The sequence below is a fragment of the Piliocolobus tephrosceles genome, chromosome 16 (genome assembly GCF_002776525.5).
Source record: "Piliocolobus tephrosceles isolate RC106 chromosome 16, ASM277652v3, whole genome shotgun sequence".
NCBI lineage: Eukaryota > Metazoa > Chordata > Mammalia > Primates > Cercopithecidae > Piliocolobus > Piliocolobus tephrosceles.
In genome coordinates, this window is record NC_045449.1 from 75217419 (window position 1) to 75234347 (window position 16929).

At 62.2% G+C, this 16929-nt stretch overlaps 1 protein-coding gene across 1 annotated transcript in view; it reads left to right on the forward strand.

Moving 5' to 3' along the window:
• Nucleotides 1-16929, forward strand: part of BAHCC1 (BAH domain and coiled-coil containing 1) — a 64911-nt gene that overhangs the window by 8631 nt on the left and 39351 nt on the right.

A 16929-nucleotide genomic window follows, 5' to 3' on the forward strand; every position in this document is an offset into this window, starting at 1 on the left:
CACCCTGCACTCCCACCTCTCAGCTGCCCCCAGTACCGTCTCTGCCCTCTTGGGGCCTACCCCTGCCCGGCCTTTCACTTGGTCAGCTTCAATCTCCAGTGCCTGCCCCTGCCACCCTGGAGGTCTGATCTTGGCGTCACATCTTCTCAGAGCCCCCATGTGACCCTGCCTAAGTGGAGAGGGGCCCCCGACTGCTCCATGCCCCCCTCTCCTTTCCTCCATGCCCCACACCAGCTGAGCTGTTCTTGGCAGCAGCATCTCCTGGGCCTGCAGCCCTTCTTGTCCCCTTCTGTGACCCACCAGCCCTGACCACCCACCTGGATCTGTCCCACAAAGTCTGGCAGCAGCCCCTGCCCAGCCCCCCTGGCTGGCTTTCTTGGGGCCAGTGCCTTTCCCCCGATATCAGCCACCTTTCCTGGGGGACTGCAGGCTCCTGAGTCTGGGGGGCCATGTCTTTCTGTCCCTTCCTATCCCCAGGGCTGGGCTGAGGTACGCTGGCCTCCGTCTCCTGCCGCGGTACGTAAGTGCCCATCCACACTCGGGTGACACACACAGGCACACACGTGTGGGTATGAAGAGCTCTGCTTTTCCCCTAGGATTTCACCCCCATGCTGGAAAAGATGAACGATTAACTCTGGGAAAACTAAGTTAAGAGGTGGCAGTGGTGAGAGGCCCAGCCAGGGTCTCTGGTCTCTTTATTAAAAATCAAGGTGTTTCCCCAACACTGAACCGTGGCATGGGGACACAGGCTGTGTGGCCACCTGCCTGGGGGACGTGGCAGCATCCCCTGGCCTGCCTGTAGCGTCCTCAGCTGTCATGGCGGCTCCCGAGGCTGTGTGCCCTACACCTTCAAGGGTGTCAGAGCCCAGGGGATTGGCAGATGGAGCTGTCCTCTGGCGATGAGCACCACATGAGGTGGGGGGAGACAAGTGGGGGTGGGGCTCCTGTCCCCCGAAGACTAGTTGGAGCTGCGCTGGCGGAGTGGCCTGGGGAAGGGGGGACGTGTGTGTGAGTGGAGGGAAGCGGCCCACAGCTGTGAAGGAGAGTCATGGAGGGCCAGGAGTGGGCTCAGGGTGGGGGCCAGTTCCTGTTCATCTCGTGGCCCTGGCTGGGGCTGTGAGGCGACTCCCCGATTGTCCACGCGAGGTTGTGGGGGTACAGCTAGGATTGGGAGCAAAAGCCAATGGCTTCATTTGGGTCATAGGGCACTGGTGGGTGAGAAGGGACACCTGGGGAGGGCTGCTCCTCCCCCCACCCTGGGCCTGCTCCCCTTCCCACCGACCAGAGGGAAATCAGGGCCTGAGGACAAGGCCGGGTGCGGATCAGCTGCCTCACCTTCTGCAACATCTCTATGCACAGTCTGGCCCTGCAAGCACCTCCCCAGCAGGCTGGGCTGTGCCGGCGACGGGGAGGCCATGGCCCCGAGACTCATGTCACCAGGCTACAGTGCTGCTTCAGGCCCTTCACATTGTGGGTTTTGCCTTCCAGACTTCGGTCCCTGGAGAGCTCCTGGCCTCAGCACCTGCCTGAACTGAGGGAGGCATGCGTGATGGGGCCCTGCCAAGCCGCCTTGGCTGCAGCTGCCCAGGCCTAGGGTGGGGGTCGGGGGCCCCTCCTCTTCCCTCCCTGAATCTAGGCCTTCCACCTCTAAACTGGGTAGTGGCCCTGCCCTGCCGGAGGGTTGAGTGGGATTGGGGGATACAGTCCTGGCCCTGGTGCCCTCCTGGGGGCACTGCGGCCATCCTGTCACCTGCGGGGTCCTGAGAGCCTGCGTGAGCTGCCAGAGGCACACAGCCAGCCTGTGCACGGCCCTTCCCTGGTGGAGACTCAGAGGCCTAGGGAGGAGGTGGCTGTGTCCGGGGCCCCGTGGTGGGACCTCCGCTCTTGGCAGGCAGTGAGACTCCTGAGGGCCCCACCTCATGCCTCAGAGGCCCAGGCCCTCTCCTGTGTGTCCGTCAAGGGGTTCAGTGACCTTGAGGCCTTAGTCTGGCCACAGAACTAGGAAACCTGGGCCCTTGGCTCCTGTGCTGTGGCATGGGGGTCCAGCTGCCCCACTTACCCCACCTGTGCAGGGGCTGGCATGGGCTTGGCATGAAGGTGGACGCCCACCCTCCAGCGTGTCCTGGGGCATTGGATGTGATTGGGATGGGCAGATGTGGCCCTGCTCTGAGGCACCACGGGTGCAGGTGCTCTGGACCCCCAGGTGGGGCCTGGGTGTTGGGGGGCCTTCGTGACCTTCCGGGTCTGCCGGGCTCTGGGACTTCAGAGAGCTTCCCAGTGGCAGAGGGGGACTGGCCCAGGGGAGACACTAGCACATGACGCGCAACGGGACCGCAGAGCCAGAAGAGCAAAGATGTCCCTGTATACCCCCCGTCTCGGGGCGGGGGTGGGGCTGTCTCCTGGGGTTGGGGGACAGTGAAGCAGGCTGTGCTTCCCCCGAGTCCAGGGGTGTGGAAGGCCGTTCATCAAACACTCTACTTCCCGGGGCTGGGTTTCAGAGCTCTCTAGGTCCCTCCCAGGGAAGGAGGGCTTCGGAGCTATGCCTGGGTCTTTGCTCTCCGTGTGTCTGTGTGAAGACCTGGGGCCCCCGTGCGCCTCCCCTCAGGCCTGAGCGGTGGTCCCTCTCTCTGGGGTCACGCTCCCTTGTTCTCAGTCGTGCAGCCGTCCTCTGCCTGAGCCCATTCATCGCATGCCTGCAGATGCCTGCGTCCTGTCTCTGCCCCAAACTGAGGCCGAGGGTCCGCGCCATGTGCCTGATGGGGCCCCAGGAGGACTCACCACCCCCAGTTGAGCAGCTCCCCAGTCAACACCTGGCCTGCTCCCCTTCTTGGCAGCCCCCAAACCCAGACCCCAGACAGGCAGCAGGAGGTGGACTTACGGTCAGCCTAGGCCCGAGAGAGAGGCTGGGGAGACGGGAGGCACCGTTGCCCTGTGGGTGGGAGCACGGCTGGCTCCATCCTCCACTGCATTCAGATTGATCAGGGAGGGTGGGGTTGGGGGGGAGCGCGGTCCTTGAGATCATCGGCCAGCCCCACCCCCACTTGCCTTCCTTCCTTCCTTCCTTGAGAGGCCTCTCCACCCAGCACCCACAAAGACGGGTGAGCTGCTGGCCACCCGGAGAGGGTGTGGGGTGGCCCGGGGTGTAGGTTTGGGGCATCCCAGACCTGAGGCCCTCTGGGCAGCTCCCCTTACACTCTGCCCAGCCCACCCTGCCAGGGAGGCCTCAGCATAGTCCTCGAGCTCTGGGGACCCCAGCCCAGCCTCCCTGGGTCACTGGGCCTGTGCCTTTACCCACACTTGCACACCTCAGCGAGGTCCTTCCCAACAAGCCCCTTGCCGCCCTGGCCCCTGCCCCTCCGCAGCCCGGTCACTCTTCCCTCCAGCCGCACTCACCATCGTATCCCTGCGTCTGCGGGTAGCTTTGCTGCAGGAAGCATTTACGTTCAGTGAGACACACAGGTGCACAGAGACCCACGTGTGGCCACGATGAGGGTAGGACCAGGGCCCCATGGTCTCCTGGTTTCTGGCTTCAGCTGGTGACCCCCAGGAGGCCCGATGGCAGGTCCCCCGTCCCTGGCCGGTGAACTGGCCCTGGAGTGACAGGAAAGAGCCCGGCTCTGTGGTTACCCAGGATATGCCGGGTCTCCGTAGTGGGACGGCCACCCCATCGAGCTGGCCCTGCTGTGGGCCCTGGTCACACCAGGCCAGCAGGTTGCCTTGCAGCCAGTTTTCCTGGAAGCCAGTCCCCTCTCTGAGAGTTTTTGCATCCCTTTGGTATCTAAAAATAAACTTTTAATTTATTTTAATGTAGTAGCAAAATTAAATTGTAATGCATTTTTCGGCTAACCCTTAAAAAGCTCTCAGTGTGTGTAAATACAGATAAAATCGAAGAAAATTCAAGAACTGTATGTGAGGCCATGCCATCCTTCCTAACCCATTGAGAGTTTGATGGTAAATACTTAGCAGAAATCCAAACTGCCTAAGACTGGAGGGCCTCAGGTGGGAGGTGGCTGGGTGGACACCCTTGAAAATGCCGAAAGCCAGAAAAGCCAGAGAGACTCGTGGCCCGCAGAGGCCCCGGGGCAGCTTCCCACACCTTGGTCAGAGACCCCTGGGGCCGGTCGGCCAGGGCAGGGAGCAGCCACCAGGCTTCGGCCAGCACTGCTGACTGGTGCACGAGGCAAGTCTTTCTGCAGTCACTGACTCTCTCCTGGCCCTTCCCATACCTTCCCAGGGGCTCTTTCCTGTCCGCACCCCCCGCCCCACCCTGGGGCTCTGTCTCTTCTCTGCATGAGTAGCTGGGGCTCTCTCACATTATCTCAAAACTCGGTAGCTTAAAACAGTGAACGCTGATTATTTCCTAGCTTCTGTGAGTCGGGAATCTGACTCGGGGCCAGGTGTTGGCTGGGGCCTCGGACATATCCAGACCCAGCTGTGGGGAGTTGCCTCCCAAGGCCACCCTCCGGCTGTCGTGGGCATCGGATTCTTGCTGGCTGCTGGCAGGAGGGCGAGAGTGAGAGAGCAGGATGGAAGCTCCGTGTGGTGCGGCCTCACCTTGGGGGCAGTGGGTGGTGTCACTTCGACCATATCATATTTCTAGAAATGAGTCCAGGTCCTGTCCACACCAAGGGTTGATTACACAAATGTGAACCCCAGGGTCCATGGTTATTGGGGCCTTCCTGAGGCCACCCACAGCAGTCATAGCCTCCCCCACCCCAGAGCAGGCCATCGGGACCCCACCCATGGCTGTGGCTGCCTCCCCTGTGCTGACCATGCCCTCCCTGGGTTCTGGCTGCTGCCTGGGGGAGACCTGCCCTCAGGGGTTTGTGCCTCTCCTCTGCCCCATGCCCTCGGCCTCCTTCCGTGTGACTTGGCCAAGTGCAAGCCCCAGACTACTGGAAGCCTGCTCCCTCTCAGTCTCTGTACCTGCTGTGCCAGCCTGGTCCTGGACATCTGAGGCGAGGCTGGCCCTGCTCATCCCTCACCACTCTTCCTGCCCCTTCTCCCTTCCCGGAACACCACACCACCACCTGCACCCTGGGCTGTCCCCTCCACAGCAGCAGGCCCCTGGATACCCGTGGACCGTCCCCACCCCAGCCAGGGCAGTGCTGTCCACGCAGGTGCCGTGTCGTCTCAGCACCTGTGGGAGGTCCGTTCCCAGATGTTCTGCCAACTGGTGGAGCGAGCCGAACCCAAAACAGCCACGAGGTCACGGGGTCTGTAGCAAGGCCCCAGGGCCCGTGCAGGAGGCAGGCCACTCAGACCACCTGTGGTTTCCCTGGACTCCAGGCTGGACTCAGGGCGAGGGTCGGTGACCCTGGCCTGTCGTGGGCACTCAGCAACTGTTCGTGTACCAGCCGGGTTAAGGTGTCCTTCTCTGGATGGAGAGCAGGGCTTGCTGTGGAGTGCTGGGGCCGCTGTGTTCTCTGTTGTAGGCAGCGCTTTCTCCTTCTGTTTCTGCATCAGCTGCCTGCCTGGGTGGGGTGCACAGGTGCGTCAGCGCCCCCAGGGGCTCCCCCGGCCCACCTTGGGCCGACACTGGCAGCCCACCTGGGTGCCCTCAGGATGGAGAGCTGGCCTGCTGGAGCTTCTGAGCATGTCTCTGGACTCTCCTCCGAAGCTGTGGGGGTGCCTTCTGGGCCCTGACCCACGCCGGGGAGCCCCAGCACAGCACCCCAAGCCACCTGCCCGGGACCAGCCATGGTGGCCCCCTTGATGTCCCCCTTGGCAGCAAAGTGGCTCCTCCCAAGGCAGGACCTGTCCTGGGGCAGGGGCAACAGTGTGGGGGTGCCTCCTTCGGCGAGGGCCATTGCCTGGCGCCCTGGTCCCTGGGGCAGGTCCTGTCTGGGCAGCAGAGGCTCAGGAGTGTGCTGGCTCTCCCAGTGGTCCGTGAGGCCGGCAGGGGTGTGCAGGCGGCCAGCCTCGCTGCCCGGACCCCACAGAGGTGGAGCTCGAGCTGCAGGGCCGGGTGTTGAGGGCACCAGGAGCTGCCGGACCTCACCAGGGCCTTTTCTCCCTTGGGCCTCCCACCCGGACCCCAAGCCGCCTCGGCCAGCCCCGTTTGCCCCATCCCAGAGGTCCCTGCCTGAGCCACCCGCCTTGCCCGCCCACCTGCAGAGTTCCTAGGAATGCCGAGTTTTTATCTCAGAAGTCTGAGGTGAAAAATAAGATGAATAAGATGAACGTGTGTGGCGTGAGGGCGTGAGGGCGTGGGGCCGTGCGGCAGGAGCGCTGGCCATCAGGAGGGCCTGGTGTGCCACCACCCCCTCTCTCGGGGCAGGAAGGACTGAGGCTCCCTGGGGTTCGTCACAGCTTTACCACGTGTCCCCAAACCCCAAGGCCCCGGGACAGGGTGAGGCTTGGGATGGAGGTGGCAGGCACCCCCTGGGCCCAGCCCTGCTTGCTCCTGTCGCTGCCACACCGCGCTGAGAAGTCTCGTGGGTTCCCTGGATCCCAGCATGGTCTCCGTCTCCCCACCCCAGCCTGTCCTGTCCCCACCCGGCTGGCCGTCACCCACCACGGCGCCCTGTCCTCGCCAGAGGCCGTGTACTCTGCACGTTTGCTGTGGGCTCCCATCGGAGCTCTGCCCTTCCTGCCCCGGCCCCCTTTCCAGGGCCACCAGATGCTGCACAGCGGGGCTGGGGACAGGCCCAGGCGAGGGGGCTGGAGGAGGGCACCTGGCCTGGTGACCCCCGCCCTCTGAGACTTGTCTGCTGGCAGCTTCCTGGCTCCTTCCTCTCCTTCTCCAGCCATCTCCCTGGACCCTGGGATAGCCCAGAGCCCATACCTGGCTCGCTGCCACACAGCAGCAATAGGCATGCTCAGCCCCTTGGGGTTGCAGCAGAGGGTCCTGCAGTGGTGGGGAGTTGCGAGGGGGACCTTCCTTGTGAAGGAGGGCAGGCTGGGCTTTTTGGAGGTGGCTGGGTGTGAACCAAGCCTTGAGGAACAGAGCTTGGCAAGGGGCATACGTCCCCCTGGAAGGGTAACACAGGTGCGAGGCCCCATGTGGCTGGAGCCAGCTGTACCAAAAGCAGTTGGCTGGGAAATAACAAAATGGCACTTCAGTGGGGGCCGGTCCTCGGTTGGGGCTGGTCCCTGCCCTTTCAGCCTCCAGTGACCTGTCCTGGCCCCAGCCCCCACCTAGCCCCTTCCTGGGATACCGTACCCGAAGCCAACCTCATTTTAGGACACAGGCCCTGGGCACCCGGTCCTTCTCAGCACCAGGGGCGAGGGTGACCTGAGCCCTCTCGGTGGCAGGTGGACTCTCTCGGCCAACATAGCAGCCACCTCCACACTGGACGTGGTGACCACAGCGTGCGAAGCTGCCCCTGCTCCCTGACCTACCCCCCAGCCCTGCGTAAGCTGACACAGACCATCGTTTCTCTCACCTGGGTGCAGGGACCCCAGCTCTGGGGGCTACAACTACACACAGAACCGTCACAGACAGCCCAGGCTGGCTGTGGGCAGAGCACCCCGCCCTGCCAGGGAGACCACAGGCCTCACACCTCCAGGCAGGCCAGTCTGGGAAACAAGTAGTGTGTGTGCACGCGTGCGCGCGCACGCCCATGAGGATGGGTATATGCACGTGTAGGTATGTGTGTCCATGAGGATGGGTGTATGTGCGTGTGTACGTGTGCGTGTGTGTGTCCATGAGGATGGGTGTATTCACGTGTGTATGTGTGTGTGTGCGCATGAGGATGAGTGTGTGCGTGTGTAATGTGTATCCATGAGAATGGGTGTATACACGTGTGTGTGTGTCCATGAAGGTGGGTGTATGCACATGTATGTGCATGTGTTTGTCCATGAGGATGGTTGTACATGTGTGTACATGTGCATGTCAATGAGTTTGGGTGTATGCACATGTGTGTGTGTGTCCATGAGGATGGGTGTATGCGTGTGTGTCCATGAGGATGGGTGTATGCATGTGTGTACGTGTGTGTGTGTTCATGAGAGTGGTTGTATATGCATGTGTACGTGTGTGTTCATGAGGATGGGTGTATGCACGTGTGTGCGTGTATGTCCACGAGGTTGGGTATATATGTGTGTGTTCATGAGGATGGATGTATGCACATGTGTACGTGTGTTCATGAGGATGGGTGTATGTGTGTGTGTACATGTGCATGTGTATGTCCAGGTCCATGAGGATGGGTGTATACGTGGGGTGTGTGTCCATGAGGGTGGGTGTGCATGTGTGTACGTGTGTGTATCCATGAAGATGGTGTATGTGCGTGCATGTGTGTGTATGTCCATGTCCATGAGGTTGGGTGTATGCATGTGTACGTGTGTGTGTTCATGAGAATGGGTGTATATGCGTGTGTACGTGTGTGTTCATGAGGATGAGTATATGAGCATGTGTACATGTGCGTGTATGTGTGTGTGTCCATGTCCATGAGGATGGGTGTATACGTGTGTGTGTGTATTCATGAGAATGGGTGTATATGCGTGTGTACCTGTACGTTCAAGAGGTTGGGTGTATGCACGTGTGCACATGTGCATGTGTGTGTGTGTCCATGCCCATGAGGATAGGTGTATATGCGTGTGTACGTGTGTGTGTCCATGAGGATGGGTATATACACGTGTGTGTGTGTGTCCATGTCCACGAGGATGGGTGTATACGCATGTGTACATGTGTGTGTCCATGTCCATGAGGATGGGTGTACGCGCGTGTGCATGTCCACAAGGATGGGTCAACATGCAGGAGGGTGAGAGCCTGTCCCCCGGCCACCCCGAGCCTGCACCTGCCTCTGCCCACCCTTCTTCAGCTGCTCTGGTATGGAGCCTGTGTCATTGATGTCGCCTGTGTGGGCCAGCTGGCAGGAGTAGGAGCACACTCCCAGCCGTGGCTGTGGCTAGTCCACTGGAGGATGGGAGGGGCCGGCCAGCAAGGCCACATGGGTGTGTGGACACAGGGCCAAGAGCACTAGAGTCTTCCTACAGCCTGGCTCTGTTGGGACTCATCTGTGGCTGGTATGCCCGGGCAGGCCCTGGGTCCCCATCCGTTGCCCTGTGTCCCCTCCACGTCCACAGCTAGACTGGACATGTCCAGGGTCAGGGCAGGGGGCGGGGGCCCCAGTTGAGAGGCCGGAGTGCAGGAGGGCAGGGTGGGTGTCTACATGGCCTCCCTTGTTCTGCGGGGACCTGTGGGCCAGGGTGGATACCTGGGCTGGGGTGTGCACACGTGTGTTCCTGACATCTTCACCGGCGTGTCCATCTCCCACGACTGGCTCTCTCAAGATGGCGGGATGGGACGCGTTCGGTTTGGAGCGGGGAGACTCATCCAGCTGTGGTGGGGGGTCGCCGAGGGATGGCACTGACCACCCTGATTGCCTTCCCACGCCCCTGGCCAGCCGCCGCACGGCCTTCCAGAGCGTCTTGGGGGCAAGGGGAGGTCCTGGCCACCTGCCCGCCCAGGAGTGCGGGTGAGAGACATGGGAGAAGGTGTGAAGAACTGTAGAAGCAGAGAGGGAGCCAGCCTGCACCCCGCCCTCAGCCCCCACCATGGCTGCTCTGAGTCACTTGGCCCAGAGCTCTTGGGGGAGGGAGACCGAGGAGGGACCCCATGGGGAGCATTGGCCACCCCTACCCCGCCCTAGCCAAAAAGCTAAATTTACCCTTTTAATAAGAACCAGACTTATATCCGATTTTCCTTTTCTTTTATTAGTTCTGGGCTGTTGGTGGCTGAGCCCATCCTCTGTCATCATCGGCTCCCGGCCGTTTCCACGCTGGTTGGGTTGGGTGCACAGAAACCACAGAGTTTTCCTACTAAGGCCTGAGAGATGCTGCCTCTGGGCCAGTGCAGGCTTCTGGAAGGTTCTCCTGAGCGAGCCGAGGGGCTTCCCGGTGACGTGCTCCTGTTTCTGGGCGGGCGCCCCTCCCACAGGCTGCTCCAGGTCCTGGGCTGAGCCCCTGGCTGCGTGCTCTTGGCCTTCCCTCCAGCCTCTCCCTCGCTGCCCCCATGCTGGTTCCTGTCCGTTTGTGCCCCATTTCTTCTCTGTTACTCCTTCCTGTGCCCGCCTCAGTCTCCACTTGTCTAGCCTCCTTCGTGGAGCTGTGGGTGGGTGGGGAGGTCTGGTGACCCCAGGGGGCCAAGGTACGCTCAGACACTTCCAGGCTGTGGGGGCAGAAGAGGCAACGCTAGGCAGGGCAGGCCCCGTGTCCCGCCAGGCGTGGAGGGAGCCGTGCTGGACAGACGGACATCTGGTGGCAGCAGGTGTGCAGTCGGGACAGAGGGCCGCCCTGGATCTGGACAGTTTGCAGGCACTAGAGAGGGCTTCAGATTGGAGAGGACTCCAGGACAGCCCAAGGAACGCTGGGGCCTGCTTCTCCACCGCAGAGGGGAGCTGGGCCTGGCCACATGACCTGCTGGCCGGCCCCAGAATCTACAAGACTCCTGGGGGCCACTTTAGGGTCTGGAGTCTCACTGCCCCAGGAGAGGCAGCTCAGAACTGAGCAGCTGTGCTGGGTGGGGGGCTGGCTCCCATGCAGCAGGGGACTGGGGCTTGGAGCTGCAACTTGGTGCAGATCTGAGGCCCCCTCCACCACCAGTGGACCGGGACGTGCCCTGACCCAGGGCAGCTGTTCATCCCAGTGCCCCTTCCATGTCACCTTGTGCACAGCAGAGGCCAAGAGCCTTTGCCAAGGTTCAGGCCAGTAAGGGGATAAGCCTGGTGGAGGCCTGAGCCCTGGGAAGCAGCATCTTTGAAGACTTGCCCAGCTATGTGGCTCCCGTGCCCGAGAACAGAGTCTGCCAAGGTGTGCATACCCACAGACGTGTGTGTGTGTAGCCACCCATCCCAGACATGCGAGCACAGTCAGACCTTGTGTTCATATCCATAGTCATGTGCACGTGCCCAGAGATAGGTTTGCACACTCAGACACACCCCGTGAGTCTCACACACTCTCCCTCCCCTGCCTCCATGCAAGTGTAAGTGTGCACAAGTGTGAGGTGCACCCCATGTCTTCTCGAGTTTGGACCACTAGTGATTGCAGCCAGGGTGGGAGAAGCATCACTGGCTTGTATCTGGGGGTTGAGCCTGCAAACACCTGCACACCCAGCGTGCACCTGCCTGTCTCCTAGCCACATCTGCACACCTGGGGTGGCATGTGGCTGGGCCTCTAGCCCCTGCCACGGCAGCTTCTGGTCTCCTGGTGCGGGTGGCGGTCCCAGAGTGGCCTCTCACCCCAAGGCAGTGCCTGGTCTCCCCATCCCTGTCCCTCACTCCTCTTCCTTGGCAGCCAAATGGTCAGATGCTACACCCCTGCCTCCAAGCAGGCTGCACCTCCCCTCTGCATCCACCAGGAACCTGTGCAGTGTGGCTTCCTCCCCCGCCTTTCCCGGAATGAGGAATGTGGGGCAGGGCCAGCAGCGGGCTGCTCCTCCTTCCTGCCTCCCCTCCCCTCCTGCGCAGCTCCCTTGGGAGCCTGGCTCGTGGGAAGGGTGCTTGAGACCGCCCATCACTCCATTCCCAGCCACTCCTGGTGTCTTGGGGGAGACCAAGGGACAGCCCCAGGGGAGCCTGGTGTCCCCCGCCTGGGCGGGCCCTGTCGGGGGCGGGGAAGGTGTGGAACGGAAGCCAGTGCTGAGGGAAGAGGGGAGCCTGAGCGGGTGTGGGTCGGGGGTGGGAGCTGGCGCAGGCGGCGGGTGCAGCCGCCAGACTCAGAGCTGGGGAGGCCCATGCCAGCAGCCCGGCAGCTGGGCTTCCGGAAACAGCGGGAGCCGGGAGCCTGGGAAGGGCCTCGCTGCTTCTCTGGAGCTGCCGCCATCTCAGCCAGGCTTTTTTTTTTTTTTTTTTTTACAACCCATTTCACAGTTTCCAGAAAAGGAGGATGTCTCGGCGGCTCACTTAACTCAAAACAAATGCTCGTTCTGCCGGCTCTGCGCCCGCCTCTCCCGGCTCCCAGGCCCTGCAGCCCTCTTGTTCCGTCTGTCTTCAGTCTGGTGCCACAGGGCAGAGCAGGGTCAGCCTGGCAGGAGAGTGGGGTGGGGCACAGTGGGCACCTGGCCATCCGGTTGCCCAGGCCCAGCCTCTGGTGTGTGGGTCCTCGAGAACCCTGGATGGGGGCTGCTGGCATGGCTGCTGGACTGACCCTCACGGAGGGAGTGGCTCGCCGGGGAGTCCTGGGCTCCAGGGCCCCAGCATGCTCTGTACCCCTCGGGCTGCCCAGCATGTGTTGCCCTTCTTGGCCATCCATGGCAGGGAGCCTGGCAGACAGGTTGGGAGGAGGTAGGCCAGCTCCCATCAGCGTCCTGGCCACTTAGGGCCACATCTGCTGCAAGCCCATGTGGCCAACTCTCACCTGTTGTGTGCCAGCCTCCTCACACAGCAGCCCTGGGCCGGGGCCGGGCTCAGTGGGCATCGAGACTCTAGCCCAGCTGTTGTGCAGCTGTTCCCCAGTCCTCCCGCTGCTAGGCCGCCCTGGGACAGCAGGTTCAGGCACAGCCTGCCTCCCTGTCTAGTTGGCTGGACCTTGGGCTCCAGGTCAGACTGGCCTCCCAGGGACAGGGCTGTGCCCGAGGACCTGAGCCACCTGGGGGTGGCCACAGACCTCCCGGCATTGCCGTCTCCTGAAACTGTTTCCTCAGCTAGCCGGGCGTCTGAACCAGGCCTCTGCAGCATCTTAGGCAGAGCTGAGGTGGCCCTGGAGCTGGGGCCAGAGCCTAGTCCGGATCTAGAGTTGCAAACCCGGCCTGGGCTGGCTGGGCAGTGAGGGCAGCCGGCTGGAGGCCAGTGTGCAGTCCTCGGTGGCCCCGCTGACACCGCATCCAGCTTCCTGGTCCCTTCCCCAGGAACATCCAAACTTGGGCTGCATCTCTGTGATGAGAGCTGATGGAAAGCCTGGCAGAGCGGCCCCAGGCAGGCTCTGTGCGGGGCCAGGGCGCCCTGACCGTGCATGTGGCGGGGGACAGGCCATGTTCAGCCCCCAGCAGAGCACTTGGGGCTATGGGCCTGGACCAGCAACTTAGACTCGGTCATGCTCCATCTCTCACCAGCCCCATGGCGGGCCCACGACCAACCTTAGGAGCATGGTGGCACTAGGTCACATGAGTCTGAAGCCCCAGGCAAGGAAGGTGCCACTGCAGGCAGTGCCAGGATGGGGCACTTGGCCTGAGGAGGCCTAGGTCAAGACCCCTCCCCGGCTCCCAGCTGCCTCCTCCTGGGCTGGTAACCACAGCACTTGGTAGACAGGGACTTTGCCAAGAGGAAAGAACCCTCAGCCCAGTTCCCGGCTGGCCTTGTCCCACGCGGTCTGGCCCTGGCTGGAGCCCAGGCTACGCTCGGCTCCCAGGCAGCTGAGGCCCAGACTCTGTCTGGGATTGGCCGCTGGTCGGCAGGTGGGGGCTGGGGAGGTGGCAGCCTGGTCTGCCTGTGGCTCTGCCGGCCAGTCGCAGTGCCATCCCCAAACACCTGGAGGTGGGGGTGACAGGAGAGGCGTGATGCTCTGTCTTGGGGTTTCCTGGACTCCTCAGGAGCTGGGTGGGATAGGGAGGGCCTCAGGTGGCCAGCAGTCCCATCCCCCACACTCGCGGGGGTCACCACAGTAGTGACCACCTGGCAGGGCCTGCAGAATCTGCTTCCAAGTTTCAAGCCAAGGCCAGGGCCATGGGGGAGAAATCCCCCCTTTAGAGTAAGCATCTGAGCCCCCAGCCGTGTGCAGGGCCCGTGCTCATGGGGCAAGGGGGATGTCGGGCAGAGGCTCCTCCCCTGCCTGGTCTGGTCTCCGAGGTGCTGGCCTGCTGAGCCGCCAGCGAGGACCCCTGGCAGCAGCTGCCGCCCAAGTCAGGATTTCCAGAAGCAAAAGAGGCCACCCTAGTCCCTTGTGGGGGATGGTAGGCCTCTCACGGTAGGCTCAGTCCCCAGGATGCCCGGGCATGGAATTGGGGTGCAGCATACGACCCGGTGTGCTGCTGGAGAAGTGTGTATGCCGCTGTGCCCACAGTGGTCCTGGAATGCTCACGCGAGGGCCTCGGGGCAGGGGTCTCGAGTGACTCGGCTTCCTCTCTCGTGATTTTTTTTTTCTTGGAGGCGGAGTCCCACTCTGTCATCCAGGCTGGAGGGCAGTGGGACAATCTCGGCTCACTGCAATCCTCGCCTCCCGGATTCAAGCGATTCTCCCACCCTCAACGTCCCGAATAGCTGGGATTACAGGGCACACCACCGTGCCCGGATAATTTCTGTATTTTTGTAGAGACGGAGTTTCACCATGTTGGCCAGGGTGGTCTTGAACTCCTGACCTCAAGTGATCCACCACCTTGGCCTTCCAAAGTGCTGGGATTATAGACGTGAGCCACCGTGTCTGGCCTCTCTTGTGCTTTATTACCTGAGGTTATTATGGTGAAAATACAAAGACGTGATGTTTGTATGACAAGGAGACAGCAGTCCAGCTGGCCCGTTCCAGAGTGAAAGGGAAAAGAGGTGAAAGAGACCCCCACGTCAGCGGCCCTGCCTGACTCTGGGCACAGACAGCACTTTGGGGCCCCCAGCTTGGTGAGGCTGGTCAGGTGCCGGGAGGGGCTAGGCTGGAGCCCCCATCCCCTTCCCTCTCATTCCCCAGATACTGGGGCTGGGGACCCTTCCTTAGTGGGCTCAGATAAGGCAGCACAGCAGGGTCCCCCAAGTCTGGAGACAGGCTGGTTGCCTACTGAGGGCCCCGTGGGACACCAGGGTGTGTCCCGCCCCCGCCTGACGTGGTGTGGGAGAGCTCAAGGTACGGGGTTCTCAGGCCAGGATCCTGGAGAAATCCCTTCTCCAGACCCAACTTTTGGACTTAGTTGCTTCCCACCATCCCAGGGAGGAAGAGGCGGGGGGGACTTCCCTAGGAGGGTGTGGGGGTGGGAAGGCCTGGGGGACTCGAGGCGGGCCTGGGCGAGGCGGCGGCAAGCTTCCAACTCCAAGGGGAGCCCACACTCACCCCACAGGCATGCCCCAGTGTCCCCAAGCAGGGGAAGCCAGCACTTCCCTTCCCAACCCAGAGTCCCCTCCCTGGCCGCTGGGCCTGTGGTCTGGCCCTGGCCCATGGCAGTCCCAGCCCTGTGGTCCGGGAAGCCCCTGGCTCGCGGGCACCTTCGCCCCCTGCCCTGGGCCTGGACCTGGGCCTGCTCCACAGTCCCTTGGGCCGGCTCTTCCTCTCCACCCGCCCACCCGCCGCAGAGGCCAGCTCACAGCCCACGTCCCCCACCAGCACTCACAGACCCCTCCTCTGCTGCCACGACCGGGAGAGGCCCCTTGAGTCCACGTGGCTGCGTTCACACATGAGAGGAGAAGGGGCCTTGGGGGCCCTGGGCTGGGAACTGGCTCAGCACAGCAGGACCCTGCCAGGGCCCTGCAGGGCAGCCCCCGCCACCCCCCTGGCTCCGCCGCCTCTGCTGAGTCACCTCATGTCTGGGAAGTTCCCAGGGCCAAGCCAGGCTGGATGAGGCATCAGAAATTCACAAATTCCCCCTGCCTCCCGGGCAGGGGAATGGCTGTCCTGACTCACCTCGGGCTGGGCCCCTGCAGACCCCCACTGTCCCCATACTCAGCCTCATACCCTCTTTCCCGAGGGGGCAGTGCCCCCACCCCGGGTTCCTGGGATGGTCCCAGGCCAGGCTTGCCGCCCGTGGAATGGAGATGACAGGGTGCCAGGGTGCCTGGCTGGGGTGGGGGCTTCTCAGTGACAGCCTCAGACCACCCACGGAGCAGCAGGGCCACCGTGTGCAGAAATCTGTGTGTGCTGTCCTCCGTGTGCAGGAGCTGGTAGTCATGGCAACCCTGGGAGGCTCCCTCGGGCTGGCCTTGGCCACTGGACTTGGGCAGAGGGGGCCACGGCCAATGGGCCACAAGCAAGCATGCAGGCGGGTCGATGGGCCTGGAGGGCTGGGCTGGACGGGGCCTGGGGTCCTGGGGGCTCACCATTTCCCACACTGAGGCTGCCAGGGGAAGTGCAGGGTATCCTGGCGGTACCCAGGAAGGAGCCTCTCGCTACCTCCACCTGACCCAGAGGTGAGCGCCATTCACAGCTCTGTGCCAGCCCAGTCGGGGCCCAGCCCTAGGAACCCTGACGGGATTTTAGAAGCAGATCTGTCCTCAGCCTGCCCTTCCTTCCTCTGTCCCCCACCCTCGGTCTTCTGTCTGGCTCAGTTTCTCCCTCTGCTCACCTGGGACTGGGGCACTCCTCTGACAAGTCAGTTTATTGGGTCTGGGTAGAGGGATGAAGACCCCACTCAGGAGAGAGAACAGCTCCTCCCAGTGCTGCCTGGAGGGGCCGAGACTGCGGGGCCCGTGGAGCTGACACATGGCCTATGGCTGGGGCCCCGCTGACCCTGGTGCCTCATGTGTCACCTTGGCCTTTTTAGCAAGTTCGCCAGCGTCTAAGGGGCCTTGGAGCTGCCCACTGCTGTGGGCTGGGAGAGTCGGGGTGCTCTCCCTGTGAAGGGGAGGCCTATCCACAGGCCGTGAAAGTTGATTTGGCACAGTACCCAGCACCTGGGTGGTAGTGGTGGTGGTGATGATGGTGGTGGTGGTGAGTGATGTGGTTATTGATGGTGATTGAGTATTGATGGCGATATGGTTGTTGGTGGTGGTAATTGGTTGGTGGTGGGTGATGTGGTTGTCATTGAATGTGGTTGGTGATGGTGGTTGGGGGTGATGGTAGTGGCAATGTGTTTGGGGGCATGGTGGTGGAGGTGATGTGGTTGATGATGATGTGGTTGGTGGTAACGTGGTTGGTGGTGTGTTGTGGTGATGGTGATGCAGTTGGGATGGTGGTGATGATGTGGTTGGGGGTGCTGGTGGTGGGTGATGTGGTTGATGGCGATATGGTTGTTGGTGGTGGTAATTGGTTGGTGGTGGGTGATGTGGTTGTCATTGAATGTGGTTGGTGATGGTGGTTGGGGGTGATGGTAGTGGCAATGTGTTTGGGGGCATGGTGGTGGAGGTGATGTGGTTGATG